Genomic DNA, 16,514 nt, shown 5'->3' on the forward strand with positions numbered 1-16,514 from the left:
AAGAGGCACTTCAAAAGTAGCCCAAAAATAGCACAATTTGTGCAGTGAAAAAAAGTCTTAAAAATAAATGAATATATGTGAACATGTGCCTTTTTAAAATTTTCACTCAATTTTTTCCATGAAGCGAAGTGTGACAGCGTAACTTCTACACAAGTCCCATTGCATGCTGGGTATTGTAGCCTTACATTAAACTTGGCAGTTGGCAAACTGTTAAACAAAAACTACATTACCCAAGATGCATTGGGAGACTCAGGCTTGGCACATGAGGGCAAGAAAAATCTTTGGCTGGTTTCCAAAGTACAAAGGCCCAAAAAGTAGTCCAAATACATACCTTGGCTAGTTTGTACTTTCAAAATCAGCCTGGGCTTTAAATTAGTAGCCCAATTCAGCTGGAAAACAGCCAACCTGGCACCAATCACCAGTGCTCCAGACCCGATGAGGAAAATTTGAAAATATGCCCAAATGAAAGGGAGGGGACCGGGGCGATGAATGGCAGTGGGCCTAGGGGTGCCCACAATATAAATCTTGCCCTGCTTCCACTCTCCCCATCCTACGCTATATATGTATATAATAAACAAAAATCAGCACCCACAGTTCTTTGCTGTCCTGTCAGTGAAGCCGGCAGGCTGTGAATAGGGTTGCTATAAGTGATGGGCGAATTTATTCACCAGGCGCGAATTTGTGCAATTCGCCGCCAGCGAATAAATTCGTGAAACACCTGCAAAAATTTGCGTCAAAAACGGGCGCCGGCGTCAAAAATGAGATGCCGGCGCCGTTTCACAAATTTCGCATGAAATTCGCGAATTTTTTGGCGAAGCGAAACGGCGCAAATTCGCCCATCACTAGTTGCTACCTTTTTTGGAAAAAATACCGACCTTCCTATATATTTAGATGTTTTCCCTACTAATAACATTGGGGTCAGGCCGTTAAAATACTGGCCAGGTGGCAACCCTAGCTGTGGATAAGTGGTAAGTAGACAGCTGACCCAAAAATTGGGATTTTGGCATCTCTGCTGTTATGAAATGTTTAAATCCCCTTTATATAATTATAATCCCTGGAGTGAAATAACATGATAGAGATTCAGGGTTCAGGGTTGGCAGATGGGCAAACAATTTCCTCCCTCTCGCAGACAAGCTGGTACGGAACCTTCTCAAGTATGTGAACTGCCCGCTGTGCCAGTTACCTACCTTGGCCTGCAGTCTAGGAGGTACATAGCTACACAAGCTCAAACAAATATTATTATATTCAAATCCTCCTTTTATTAAAACAAGTAGATCTCCTCTGGAATCTCCGGCGCTGTGAGAGCTTTCACCTTGTATAAACCAACAATAAGGGAGGTTAGCAAGATGATGCCTGTTTAGGCTTTGTAGTCATCACAGCTTATTTACTTGGCATTATTTCTCTAGTTACTGCAAAGACAAGAGCTTACCTGTGCAGCCCTACCATCTGACATTATATAAATACCAATATTTATGTTCTCCTGAGTCCCTGACAAAGTGTACCATGAGGTTATTTCCTATAAACACAAGGAAGTCCATCTTTGCAGATAAATGCTTCCCACACACTAGAAATAAGAAATTGTAAGGAATAACAAATGCCCATTGTTATTGGCTTGTGCTTGTTTTAAAAATAAATGTATCAAACCTAATACCTTAAAGGCAGTAGATTCTAAAATGTTAGGGGTAAACAGGGCAAAACTAAGCACTCACCCCAAATCTCCCCCTAACTGGCCTTCAGGCTGGGCCCCCTTAGCTCATGACAAGGTTACAGATATATAGAAACATTGGGGTAACAGTCACCCTGCTATAGTTCTAGGGGTACCCAGGGCACAAATAAGCACTCACCCCAAATCTCACCCTAACTGGCCTTCAGACTTGGCCCCCTTAGCTCATAACAAGGTTACAGATATATAGAAACATTGGGGTAACATTCACCCTGCTATAGTTCCAGGGGTACCCAGGGCATAAATAAGTACTCGCCCCAAATCTCCCCCTAACTGGCCTTCAGACTGGGCCCCCTTAGCTCATAACAAGGTTACAGATATATACAAACATTGGGGTAACAGTCATCCTGCTATAGTTCCAGGGGTACCCAGGGCACAAATAAGCACTCACCCCAACTCTCCCCCTAACTGGCCTTCAGGCTGGGCCCCCTTAGCTCATAACAAGGTTACAGATATATAGAAACATTGGGGTAACAGTCACCCTGCTATAGTTCCAGGGGTACCCAGGGCACAAATAAGCACTCACCCCAAATCTCCCCCTAACTGGCCTTCAGGCTGAGCCCCCTTAGCTCATAACAAGGTTACAGATATATAGAAACATTGGGGTAACAGTCACCCTGCTATACTGTAGTTCCAGGGTACCCAGGGCACAAATAAACACTCACCCCAAATCTCCCCCTAACTGGCCTTCAGGCTGGGCCCCCTTAGCTCATAACAAGGTTACAGATATATAGAAACATTGGGGTAACAGTCACCCTGCTATAGTTCCAGGGGTACCCAGGGCATAAATAAGCACTCACCCCAAATCTCTCAAGTTTACAAATATATCAAAGCCAAGATATAAATCAATTCTTATTGTTTATCAAAAGGAGGAAACAAGTTCACACAACTACAACCATTTTTCAAATGAACCCGCTCAACTCCGAGTGCCATTTCCTCATATTTCTCTAGTTTGGGGTGAAAACTGAAAGTACATATTATTTAAATGTGTTCTTTATTATACAAACCTGGTTGCAAAAGTCTGTCCACGAGGTAGCTGTGCAGGAGAAAACTTGTTTCAATCGCATGGAACGCGTGCTCGTAAAGATTTCAGATAAGTACATAATAATACATTGCTATTGAATGAGACATTTCATGGGAAGCACACCGGGGAGCCTTCTCATCTGTCCACAATCAAAAGCTGGAAGCAACTTGTTCTGCAAGTCATAAAGAAGCTCATGAGAGGTCAGCGGGTGCGGATCAACAGAACAGATGTTGATACTAAAGCTAATCGTCCAATTTGTGGTTTTCATATTTTTTTTTTTTCAAATAAAACAAAGTTATAAAACAAAAGAATAAGAGGTTCCACCAGATTGATCCCTTGACAAAGAACCTGCTCTTCCTTTTGTTTTCATTTCAGGGGGGGGGGGGGTGTTAAAATGCTCCAAATTTGTCCCAAGTGTGGTGCCACTATTCAAAAAGGGATCCCGTTCTCAGCCTCAGAACTACAGGCCAGTTAGTTTGACATCAGTGGTACAAACTATTTGAAGGCATATTAAGGGATAATATACTTGTCTTCATTGCAAATAGTAATACTATGGGGCACATATACTAAGGGTCGAAGTAAATTTTCGAATTCAAAAACTCTGAATTTCTAAGTAAATTTTGGGTACTTCGACCATCGAATTGGCCAAAATTCGAATTGAAAAAACTTTGACTTCGACACTTCGCCACCTTAAACCTGCCGAATTGCTGTTTAGCCTATGGGGAACCTCCTATAACCTTTCAAGAGTGTTTAGCTAAGTTTTGAGTGGTCAAAGTTTTTTTTTGTAAAATCGTACAAATTGTTCAATTCGAACGATTTAATCGATCAATTGATTTTTACTTTGATTGAAAACGGCCATTTTCGATCGGAAAAATACTTTGACTATTGAAGTATCAAATTCGATGGTCGAATTTCGAAGTTTTTTAAGTGCTTTTATTAGGAGGTGTGCAGGAACCTCAACTCTGAGATGGCAGTGGATGTGATCTACTTGGACTTTGCTAAAGCATTTGATACAGTGCCACACAAAAAGTTACTGGTTCAATGAAGGAATGTTGACCTGGAACATAGTATTTGTACCTGGATAGAGAACTGGCTAAAGATTACAAAGAGTGGGGATAAATGGAACATTCTCTAATTGGACCAGTGTTGTTAGTGGAGTACCGCAGGGCTCTGTACTAGGTCCCTTGCTTTTCATCTTATTTATTAATGGCCTGGAGGTGGGCATTGAAAGTACTGTTTCTATTTTTGCAGATGATACTAAATTGTGCAGAACTATAGGTTCCATGCAGGATGCTGCCACTTTGCACAGTGATTTGTCTAAACTGGAAAACTGGGCAGCAAACTGGAAAATGAGGTTCAATGTTGATAAATGCAGGTTATGCACTTTGGCAAAAATAATATAAATGCAAGTTATACACTAAATGGCAGTGTGTTGGGGTTTCCTTAACTAAGAAGGATCTGGGTTTTTTTTGTAGATAACATGTCTAATTCCGGGAAATGTCATGTTGTGGCCACTAAAGCAAATAAAGTTCTGTTTTGCATAAAAGGACATAAACTCAAGGGATGAAAACATAATTATGTCTCTTTATAGGTCCCTGGTGAGGCCTCATCTGGAGTATGGGGGCAGTTTTGGGCTCCAGTCCTTAAGAGGGATATAAATGAGCTGGAGAGAGTGCAGAGACTAAGTGCAACTAAACTGGTTAGAGGGAAGGAAGAGTTAAATTATGAGGGTGTCAAGGTTGTGGGAAAAAAGACGCTTGAGAGGGGACATGATTACACTTTACAAGTATATTAGAGGATATTATAGACAAATAGTAGAAGATTTTTATTCCCTTAAAATATACAGTATATAGTTTATGTGAGTGTATGGTGGGTTCAGTGTGTGTGTGTGTGTGTCAGTGTGTGTCAGTGAGTGTATGTTCTCTGGGTTTCATTTGGAGGGGTTGAACTTGATGAACTTTGGTCTTTTTTCAACCTTAATTAACTATGTAACTCTGTAACTGGAGTAGAATGAGTATTGCATTATTATTTATTTAACTTGGAAGGGAACTAAACGGATGCCTTGTAGGTTCTTACTAAACAAATTACACAGGTATTGGGACCCCTGCCTGTCCAGCAACTCATTTCTAAGCCAAGATGATTATAATATGATAATATGAAGTTGCCCCTACCTTTGCTGTTATAACAGCCCCTACTCTTTTTGGAAGGTTTCCTCTAGATGTTGGAACATTGTTTCTGGGAGTTGTTACCATTCAGTCACAAGAGCATTAGTGAGGTGGGACACTGATATTAGGGATCAGGCCTGGCTCGCAGCTGGGGTTCCATTTCACCCCACAGGGGTTCAGTTGGGTGGAGGTCAGGTTCTGTGCAGTCAGGTTCTTCCTATCTCAGGAAACCCATTCTGTATAGATCTGGCTTTGTGCATGTGGACATAATTGTCCCAAAACTGAAAATAACATGCCCAAAAGTGCTTTGCAATGTAGGAAGAATGGAATTGTTAACAATGTCATTGTATACTGTAGCCTGGAACCAGAGGTCCAAACCATGGAAACAGCCCCAGCCCATAACCGCCCTCCAAGTGTTACCATTGGCATTATGCATTCAGGCAGGTAGTGTTCTATTGGCATCTGCCAAACCCAGACTTAACCTTGATGACTATCAGTTTGTGAAATGTCATGCATTCTTCCAAAGGAGGCATTTTATCTCCAATGTTGATGCCCTTTACACCGCTCCAGGTGACGCTTGGCATTACACATAGGATTGATTGATTTGTTTGACTCTGATAACCCTTTACACCATATTCCCTATGAGCAGTTCTTGTGCTGACATTGCTTCCAAGGACTGCATGTGTTCCATCACAGGGCATGACATAGTGTTCAGATACTTTTGGCTAAGAGCATATCTGGTTACTTTAGGACAAATAGAATAGAAAGAATGTTTACGGTATGTGAATAAGAAATATTTAGTTTCCTGTTTTACCTTTTCTTTCACAATAACAAACCTCTATGCCTGCAATTCTCTCTGAGACTTCACTTAACTTTCCAAATCTTCAAAGTTTTGGGGCTGAAAGATTTTCCGTTTCTTCTGTTCTGCACAGACTGATCATTTCTTGCTAGCTTGGTGTTTTTTTTTAAAGCGGGATTAAATGTACATCAATAAAGAAGGGTTAAATATGCAACGCTCCAGCCCTCTCCGACTCCGAAGTGACTGCGGAAATAAATAACTTGCTTTGCTTCTGATGAAAGCCGACCTCCTTTGAGATATTGATATTTTAATCTCTTCACATGCATTCTGTCATTTCTCATTGATTCTCTTGCCTCCAGTTTTGAGATTTGTCATTGGTTTTACTGCTATGGAACAAGGCTTAAGCTCCTGACATTTGTATTTTTAATCCTTTTCAGTAAATAAGGTCCACCTTCTCAAACTCATACACAACTGTGCAATATGTTTTTGCTGGGCTAATAGTAATGAAAGGCAAGGTAGACCTTCCATGCAAATGTTGCTTCTCCCAAAAGTTGCTATACCAACCTTTGCCAAATCAAAAATCCCAGCATACACCAAGACAGTAGCAGTTGGAGTCCAGCAACATAAGGGATGGATTGTAAAATAAAGACTCTTCCAGAAGCAGAGGCATCATTAATGCAAGAGGTTCTTCCATTGAGAATCCTGCCTGTTCTCTGTAGACCCAGTTCCCTGTTCTTTGTCCGTGAGATTGGCATTGAAGGTATAAAACACATTTACTCTTGAATTGATCACCTAAACACCCATACTTTTTACTGTCACTGTGAATTTACTGGCAATGTTCCAATAAATTCAGATTCATGAGGCTGCAAATCAAGTTGACAGTGCTAAGAGTATGGTGGCCTTCTCTCATCTTTAATTTGTAGATATACAGTAAGTATAAGCATGGCAGGCATTGGCATGGTGGCCAGGCATTGAATAATGTCATCATTTATGGGGAAATCTAATCATGGTTTGTTGAACCTGTACAGTTTTGGATCACAATATCAGGTCATTAAGTGCCAGTACGAATTGACTCCACCCCAGTGACTTTAGCTTTCTATAGTGAGTGTGGGAATCTTTAAGATATTAGCAAGGCTTTATTAACTAATATAAACTGGCTCCACCTATTTCAGCTTTATTTCTACCTTCTCAGTTGTGGTGATCCAAAACAGTTGTACAGTTTTTGGAATATTGGGCTTGGGTTATGATCACTTGGGGCTCTGCCTAAAATTGCCTAGAATTAAGACCATCAAAAATTCCATGTCCAATGGGAATTATCAATATTTTCCCTGTTGCACTCACTTTGGTGCATGAAAAATAAAATGCAACAATATACTTTACATAACACTTGCATTGGCCAGGAGATACTGTATATATAGCATGCCCCTGGCAGTTGGTGCCTGACATTTGAAGAGTTCTGTTAATGAATGTTGTAGTGTGGGTAAAAACATGACATGACATTTTTGTTTACATTTTGTACTCCTTTAGTTAACAATCAAATTTGTCCAAATTCATTGAGTCTTTATTGCAATAATTGGAACCTAAATTAGTTTTAAATCCAGCACCCCTCCATGAATAGGGGAGCAGTGCGGGACACATTAATGCATCACATCGCCCAGAAGAGATGGGGTAACTACAATCTTGCATAATGTTAGCACGGGCTGCTGAAATTGGTGGTGGTCACCATGCGATATGGCTTAGTCCCTTTCTGTTTCATGGTTTGTCTATGTGGAGAGAAAAGTATGGAGCAGAAGACTAAGATTAAGCAGAAGACTGTGGACCATTAAGACCTTCTCAAGCCTTTATGACCTCTAAATGATCCCACCAGGCCTGCCAAACTCAAAGGGGCAAATTCACTAAGATTCGTAGTTGTGCCAGGCGTAACTTCGCCGCACTTCGCCAGGCATAGTTTCGCTAGCGTAACTTCGATTCAATTAGCGAATCAACGCTAGCGCAACTTCGCAACCGTACGCTACCCCTGAGCGCAACTTCAGATTTTAGTGAATTTGCGAATTCACTAAAATCCGAAGTTGCGCTCAGGGGTAGCGTACGGTTGCGAAGTTGCGCTAGCGTTGATTCGCAAAGCAAAGCGAAGTTACGCTAGCGATGGTTAATTTGCATACAGCGCCAAATTCAAATTTCAATGGAGGAATACGTAGAATCACTACAAATGCCTGGGAAACCTTCAAAACATCAAATAAAATTTTTATTTTGCCCTACACATGTGCCCACTGTATAGTTAAGTTGCCATGAGTCAGGAAATGTAGGGGGGAAGGAGGGGAGCCCCAAAAATTTTTTCGATCTTTTTCAGCCTATCACCCATAATGTAGAAAACACGCCAATGTTTTTTGGGACTTAGAAAAAATTTGAACTTTTTTTGAAGCAATCCCTATCTACTCTATTGCGCTTCGCTTAGGTAGCGAAGGAAGTCTAGCGTAAAAGGTAGCATTCAGTACATTGCGTGCATTTGTGAATTTGCGTAGTTACGTCCGTTGCGCAAATTCGCCAGGCGTAAGGGTGCGAAGTAACACTAGCGAATTTACGCCAGCGTTCGTTAGTGAATTTGCGCAGTAACGAAAATGACCAACGCTAGCGAATTGACACTAGCGCTAGGCACTTCGGCGCATATTGAATTTGCCCCAATGTTTCACCATCTGTCTGATGTTTATCAAAGGGAAGTCTATTAACATAAGTCACGTAATATGATTCAGGACCATAATCCTAATTTTGCTTAATAATACTTAAATGTGGAATTTCTATCTCATACAATGTCCTCTCTAGCACTGGGCACATTGTACAGTAGTATCTGATTACATTGTGCAACAACACAAAACTTGCAAAGTGCTGTATATTTTCTGCTAACAACATTGTCCAAAGTTCTTCGACAGATTTGTCAGCTGTCAGCACAAGGGCACGTAAAGTCATGTAAACTGCAACCATGGACTTTATACCCTGAATGCACTATATATACATAAATATTGTGCTTGCTTGGGTGAATTAACGGGAAAAAAGGTTCAAAGGTGGGAGAAGGACTATCTTAGAAAAAAACAGGTTGTTGTTGTTTGTGGCTGAAACCCTGAGTAGCCTTGAATAGTAAAAATGGAACAGTGGTCACTCACTTTCAGGCTATAAATATCATGGAAAATATCATGGAAAATAGGAAATGCAATGAAGTGGGACATACAAACAGTATATGCTGCCGTATAATGCCGTATGTTCATAAAGTTAGAAACTGTATCCAAATAACAATGGAAAGAAATAATAATATTTTGCATGTTAAATACGCGAGTTAATTAACACATTTAAAAATGTTGGCTAGTAGATAGGCGTAAACCATGAAATCTATCTACTAAAATTTTAATGAATTCTAAGAATTCCAAAAAATGACATTGCCCCATCAAATAGGCTGCATGCACAGTATTTATACCAGTGGATTCGCTTGCAGCTAATAGAGGTATTGCACAAATACTTTTTTTGTAACCACGCGGGTTAAAAAGAAAAACAAAGAAATTCCTCTTCCCTTTTCCCGGTATAATTCTCTCTCTCCCTCAGGCTAAAACTTTGTCTTGACATAAAACACAGGTGCTAAATGTATGTTCTGTACCCCACATTAATAGAATGACTCAGAAATGTGCTGTTTCGCATGGCCAGGCGTGTCATATTAATTATTAGCTATTAAATTCACGTTGCTGAAATGATAACATGCTCTGCGGTGAAATGAGATTTTGGCAAACCACTAGGAACGTGCATTTTCTTTCAGTACATAGCGCTTACCATTTCTTGGAAAAGCAGAGATTTAAAGAATTGAAATTCGAAATTTAAGGGCAATGGTTGGGGCAAAAGAGATTCAGTTGTGGTCAGTTAGCAAGAGCCTGCACCACCGGGATCTCCATTGTTTGCTCATGTGATGCATTAATTACATTTTTGTACCTCTCCAAGGGGCAAATTCACTAAGATGCGAAGTTGCGTCAGGCGCAACTTCGCCGCACTTCGCCAGGCGTAGTTTCGCCAGGGCTCCGCAAATTCACTAAAATCCGAAGTTGCGCACAGGGGTAGCGTAAGGTTGCGAAGTTGCGCTAGCGTTGATTCGCTATATAAAGCGGAGTTACGCTAGCGAAGGCTAATTTGCATACGGCGCGAAATTCAAATTTCAATGGAGGAACACGTATCTGCACTACAAATGCCTAGAAAACCTTCAAATCTGCAAATAAAAATTTTATTTTGCCCTACACATGTGCCCACTGTCTAGGTAAGTTGCCATGAGTCAGGAAATGTAGGGGGGAGGAAGGGGAGCCCCAAAAAAATTTCGATCTTTTTCAGCCTATCAGCCATCATGTAGAAAACACGCCAGCGTTTTTTTGGGACTTAGAAAAAAAATTGACTTTTTTTTAAACAATCCCTATCTACTCTATTGCGCTTCGCCAGGTCTGAGGTGGCGAAGGAAGTCTAGCGTAAAAGGTAGCGTTCAGTACACTGCGCAAGTTATTGAATTTGCGTAGTTTCGTCGCTAGCGAACATTCGCCTGGCGTAAGGTTGCGAAGTAACACTAGCGAAACTACGCCAGCGTTCGTTAGTGAATTTGCGCAGTAGCGAAAATGCCAAACGCTAGCGAATTAACGCTAGCGTTCGGCGCTTCGCGGCTTAGTGAATTTGCCCCCAAATGTTGTCTCCCATTACGGTAAGAGATTGCAGAGAAAAAACTGCACAATAATCTTGCAGTGTCGGGGTTTGATTCTCATTGCATCTCTAATTGCATTTGGGCCACCTACTTTGCAATGTGAGTGTCTAAAAGGAGAACTAAATCCCCCTCAATAAGTAAAGCCCCATCTACTACCCCAGATAGTCCACCCTCCCTGCTTTCTCCAATTCCAAAAAGTGTCCCTGAAAATCATGCTCCCTTATTTATGCAGAATAGCGCAGCGGAGATCATGGGGCGCTATCATCTTCCGGGTTGTTGGTCTTCTTTGGATCCTCCTCCTTCCCTTGGCAATTCACGGGACTTTTCGTTGCTCCAACTGCACATGCCCATGAGCTCCACTGCACTACTCTGCATAAATAAGTGAGCCTGCTGCCTAGGGACACTTTCTGGAATACAGTAATGCACTATGCAGGTAGGAAGAAGGGAGGGGGGGGGACTAGGGTAGTAGATAGGGCTTTTCTTATTATGGGGGTTTAGTTCTCCTTTAAATAAATTTCTTCTCTTTAAGGATAACCTGTAACTAGAAAGTGATACCATGGCAATGAAACATTCTATACTCTACCTTGATGAGCCCAAAAATCATAACTTGAAACAAAAGGCACTTTATGGAATGTTTTTGGGGTCTTAATTAGAAGAACCATACACGATCCTAGTGCTACAACACCAGACATAGTTTCAATGATAGAAAGTTGCCTCAAGGGCAATTGCACCTTCTCACTGTGTACATCATACTATAATATCTTCAGATGAACGTTCTGTAAATAACACGTTGTTATCATAAGGGTTTGGGACTGAGAGATTGGCCATGGGAATATCTCAAGTTCTTATTGGCTTCTTCATTTCAAAGTGCACTAGTGATCTGCCATGTGAGTTATAGTCACTCCCTGTTCATCGTAGGTTATTTTTAGTGCATTGGTTGGTGCTGGCCTCTGAAATCAGGTTCAACATGGTTATTTATGTTCCATAAACAAGACGGAATAAGCCTGTAGAAAGTCATTATCCGATACTCTAACCTCATCTCTTACTTCATGTCATGTCTTTCAACATTTTGGTATATCACTGAGGTGTCAGATGTGATAAAGGGTAAACAGTCCACAGTAATGTTGCTTATCTATAAACTGACCAATCCATAACACTCAGAATACTCAACAAAATTGTCAAGTATTAAATATTAAAGTATTCAGGGAGATGTTGTGCAGCAATATCAGAGATACCGTAGATTCCTGAAGCTATATGGTTAGAATGGGCCACTGGCAAATCTTTGGTGCAAGTGGTCCCCTTAACCAAGAGGATCATCCAATAAGAACCTGTCTACGGGGCACATTTACCTAGGGTCAAATATCGAGGGTTAATTAACCCTCGATATTCGACCATCGAAGTAAAATCCTTCGACTTCGAATATCGAAGTTGAAGTATTTTGCACTATTCCTACGATCAAACGATCAAAGGAATAATAATTCAATCGAACTATTAAATCCTTCGAATCGAACGATTCGAAGGATTTTAATCCATCGATCAAAGGATATTCCTTCTATCAGAAAATTGTTAGGAAGCCTATGGGGACCTTCCCCATAGGCTAACATTGGCCTCGGTAGGTTTTAGGTGGCGAACTAGGGGGTCGAAGAATTTTTTAAAGAGACAGTACTTCGACTATCGAATGGTCGAATAGTCGAACGATTTTTTGTTTGAATCGTTCGTTTCGAAGTCGAAGGTCGTAGTCGAAGGTCGAAGTAGCCCTTTCGATGGTCGAAGTAGCCATATTCGACCATTAGAAATTCGAACAATTTTTCCTCTATTCCTTCACTCGAACTAAGTAAATGGGCCCCTACATTTATTTCAATGTTACACCTAAATACCTAATAATCCTCCGACAATAATCATTCATGGGGGATCAGTCTTCCAACTTGGGCAAATAACCTAATGACAGTTTCATCAAAATCTTAGCACAAGTATTGATAGAGTAGGTAATGGGAAACCCATCAATTGGATCATTGATTGTAAAGGGAGAAAATATCTAGCATACCCTTCTAGGTACAGTAGGTCCAATATGGCAAATAAATCATTTGAAGTAGTGATGGGCGAATTTGCGCCGTTCGCCAAAAATTCGTGAAATTCGCGCGAAATTCGCGAAACGGCGAAAAATTCACGAAACGGTGTCCGTTTTTTCGGGAAAAAAAATTTGACGCTGGCGAATTTTTGACGCGAATTTTCGCTGACGTTTCGTGAATAAATTCGCCCATGACTAATTTGAAGTTGTAGAAACGATATGTAGGAGATCACAAGCCGATCAAGGTGAAAGAACCCTACTCTCCTAACCTGGGGTCTATTGACTTATCCACTGAAGCACATTAAGGAACAAAGAAGTGTAGAACTGTCTGGGTGTGAATACTTAGGGCTCTGGCATTTATGGGACACTTTCCTGTAAGTAAACAATGTTACAAGGATACGTCACAGAGAAATTTGAACCCATTGCCTACAATACCCTCCTGCCCTTAAACTTACTGACACTTAATAAGCTTAAAATAGCAAGTATCCATGGTTCCTTGAGATCATTGTCTATGTTTGCTTTAAAAAAAGGTCTCGAGTTCACAAATCATTTATATAACGGGGAAGGAATGTGCTGCACTTCATTGACTAAATGTGCCCTGAAGACCGTAACTTCTATTCATTTTTTAACTACCCTACTAGCATTTGTGCGTCACTACCTATTAATAGTTAAGGACAAACTCCTTGTGCCGAACGACCAAACAATGTGTTTACTTTGATTTTCTATTAATAAACTCTGAAAACAAAATTTGAGTATCGTGTGCCCTGAGTGGGCAAAATTCCCATTATGGAGCTCAGTTACTTCACCCTTCACTGATTCACCCCGAGTTCCAGGACACCTATTAATGACCTACTAGTGCTATATTAGTCCATTTTATGGTGTGGACTGGAAACTTCTATGTCTAAATATTAAACTGATTAAACTGGATCAGAGCTAATTGCTGTCCTCTCTGTTAGGCAGGATAATGTTTCAACAAATTTTACTTGTCAGTAATTCAGTGACACTTGTACAAAACAGAAAAACAAAAAATTTTTACTGAGGTGAGTATGGTACTTATAATTGTTTTCCATCCAAATTCTTATCAAACCATATTTGAAGTGAAGGGCTTTACTGTTAAGTTTTACCCTATTCACTCCAAATCTCAGCCTTGCTGGCCTTAATTGCCCCTCCTTAGCTCATAACAAAGTAAAAGATATTTAGAAACACTGGGGTAGCAGGCACTTTGCTATAGTTCCAGGGGTACCCAGGGACCAAATAAGCATTCACCCCAAATCTCCCCCTAACTGCCCTTCAGTCTGGGCCCCCTTAGCTCATAACAAGGTTACAGATATATAGAAACATTGGGGTAACAGTCACCCTGCTATAGTTCCAGGGGTACCCATGGACCAAATAAGCACTCACCCCAAATCTCACCTTAACTGGCCTTCAGGCTGGGCCCTCTTAGCTCATAACAAGGTTACAGATATATAGAAAGATTGGGGTAACAGTCACCCTGCTATAGTTCCAGAGGTACCCAGGGACCAAATAAGCACTCACCCCAAATCTCACCTTAACTGGCCTTCAGGCTGGGCCCTCTTAGCTCATAACAAGGTTACAGATATATAGAAACATTGGGGTAACAGTCACCTTGCTATAGTTCCAGGGGTACCCAGGGCACAAATAAGCTCTCACCCCAAATCTCAACCTAACTGGCCTTCAGGTTGGGCCTCCTTTGCTCATAACAAGGTTACAGAATAAATAGTAACATTGGGGTAACAATCACCCTGCTATAGTTCCAGGGGTACCCAGGGCACAAATAAGCTCTCACCCCAAAACTCATCCTAACTGGCCTTCAGGCTGGGCTCCCTTAGCTCATAACAAGGTTATAGATGTTTTTTTGAGTCCCATATATCAGCCAAAATCAGAACTATCCTAGAAAGCAGGAGGAGTCTCGGAATGTTCTTAGGTGCCATTGGTAAGGGAAGTCCAAATACATGTGTCTAGATAGAATAAGCCTCAAGAGTAGTAGCAGCTCTTCTAGAGGTTTGCCAATACCCTATACCAGAGAAATACTATAAAACTATATGAGCATAGGTATTCCCCTGAACTCAGCACAATTTGGGAAGAAATATTTGGAAAAACATTTTGACTTTTCAACTGAACTTCATATTGGGTAGTTGCCAGCTTTCCAAAAAAATCAATACTTGTACAACTTCACGACACAGTTTACACAAAGACTGAAATAAACATTTTATTCACTGCACAGTATCGAACATACATAAACATATTTACACCAACAATTAAAAAGTCAACATGCAGAAGCCAGAGTTATACAAGTCCTTTATGTAAATATTGTTGGAACAGGTTGAAACTTAACTTGAAAACTATTTGGTTAACTATATCGGTGGTCAATTTCTGCAGGAGCAATTTACCTGGCTCTCTTTCACCTTTTTGGATCTTCCATAAAAATTGTTATCACGGTGAATAGCAGACAGTGAATGTATGATTTTTTCTTTTCATAAATAATTTTAAAGAGGCCACAGCATTTTGAGTAATTTTAAGAAAAAAAAATGTCTGTAGTATAAACTGTTCCTAATAATAACTAAAACAATAAATCTTTAAGAAATCTAGCAGAAACAGGTATAAACATGTAGAAATACAATTTCAGTGCTAAGGAAAATATGAAAAGCCAATATAGAATCAGATACATAAGAGCGACATTGTATTAGAGCATCTTATCCCAAAGTTACATACAGTCTCGTGACACTTTTTCACAAATGACTTTGCAGAAGACAAGGTTGTTATTGAGCTTTAGTTAATGTACATGTTTCCATTTCAAAGAGTCGTTCAGAAGATTCACAGATTTAATTCTGGAAGTGTTGCTTTGGCAGAAATTAAGGCATCTAAATGTCCCTTAAAGAAAGGTTCAGCGTCATGTACAGTAAGGGGGTTATTTACTAAACTCCAAATGCAAAAATCATGAAAAATCTGTGATTTTTTTTTTTATAAAATTGAACTTTTAAAATTTTTCAGAAATTATTAAACCCCCAGGATGGAAAAGTCAGAAAAATCCGGCATCTCAGACCTGTCAAGGTTGCATATAAGTCAATGGGAGAAGTACCAATTGTTTTTTGATGTGCGCTGGGTTTCGTGCAATACTCCGAAGTTTTTGGCAAAAATCTGAGCTTTTGGGTGAATAAACGTGAAAATCAGATTTTTTCACGCAAAGCAAATTTTCTGGAAAATGTAATAATAAATAAGCGCAAAAAAAGCAGATTTGATTGGAGTTTGTAGCAGAAAATATTGAAAAAAATTCGGACTTTGATAAATAACCCCTTAAGTGTGTTTGGGGGTCAAATTCAACATAAAATCAACTATTGTGCAAATAGTCTACATGGTCTACGCCAGGTTTCTATTAAGACGTAAAGGCTTGTACAGGTTTTAAACGTTTTAGACAGAGTTGTACAGAAATTGTGATCTTCCTAGAGACCTTCTTCAGTGTAGAACATTCCCCCAAGACCTGAGTCTACATCATTTTTTAAAACTTTTCAACTGGCTAATTACTGTAGCTCATGTATATTAATGATTAAAGTGCTATAGTTTTTGGTACTTCTCTAGGATTTGGTTGACTTTTAAAGTGATTCTGCCATGATTTTTATGGTGTAGTTTTTATTTCTAAATTACACGGCAAATAATTCACTCTACCATCTAAACTTTTATTCTTGAACCAACAAATATATATTTTTTTAGCTGTGATATTTGTGTGGAGGAGCAATTTCAGTGCATTGTGCCTGATTCTGAGCTTTGAGAAGGAGCCAGATGGAACTGCTTTGATATAGCTGTTGAATCTCCCCTTTCCATTGTATTTACCACGACCTCAGTTGTGGCCAAACAGGGCACTTTTCTCATGTCTACCATTAGGCTTATCAATGCAAACCAATCTTTCAGCTGAGGTTTCAGATAGATGCTATATGGTTATCTGCCTATTGTTCAGAAGATAGGCTGCTGTTGGACTGATGAGGAAGGAAGGAAGGGAGGG

The sequence above is a fragment of the Xenopus laevis genome, chromosome 9_10S (assembly GCF_017654675.1).
Source record: "Xenopus laevis strain J_2021 chromosome 9_10S, Xenopus_laevis_v10.1, whole genome shotgun sequence".
NCBI classification, from domain to species: Eukaryota; Metazoa; Chordata; class Amphibia; order Anura; family Pipidae; genus Xenopus; species Xenopus laevis.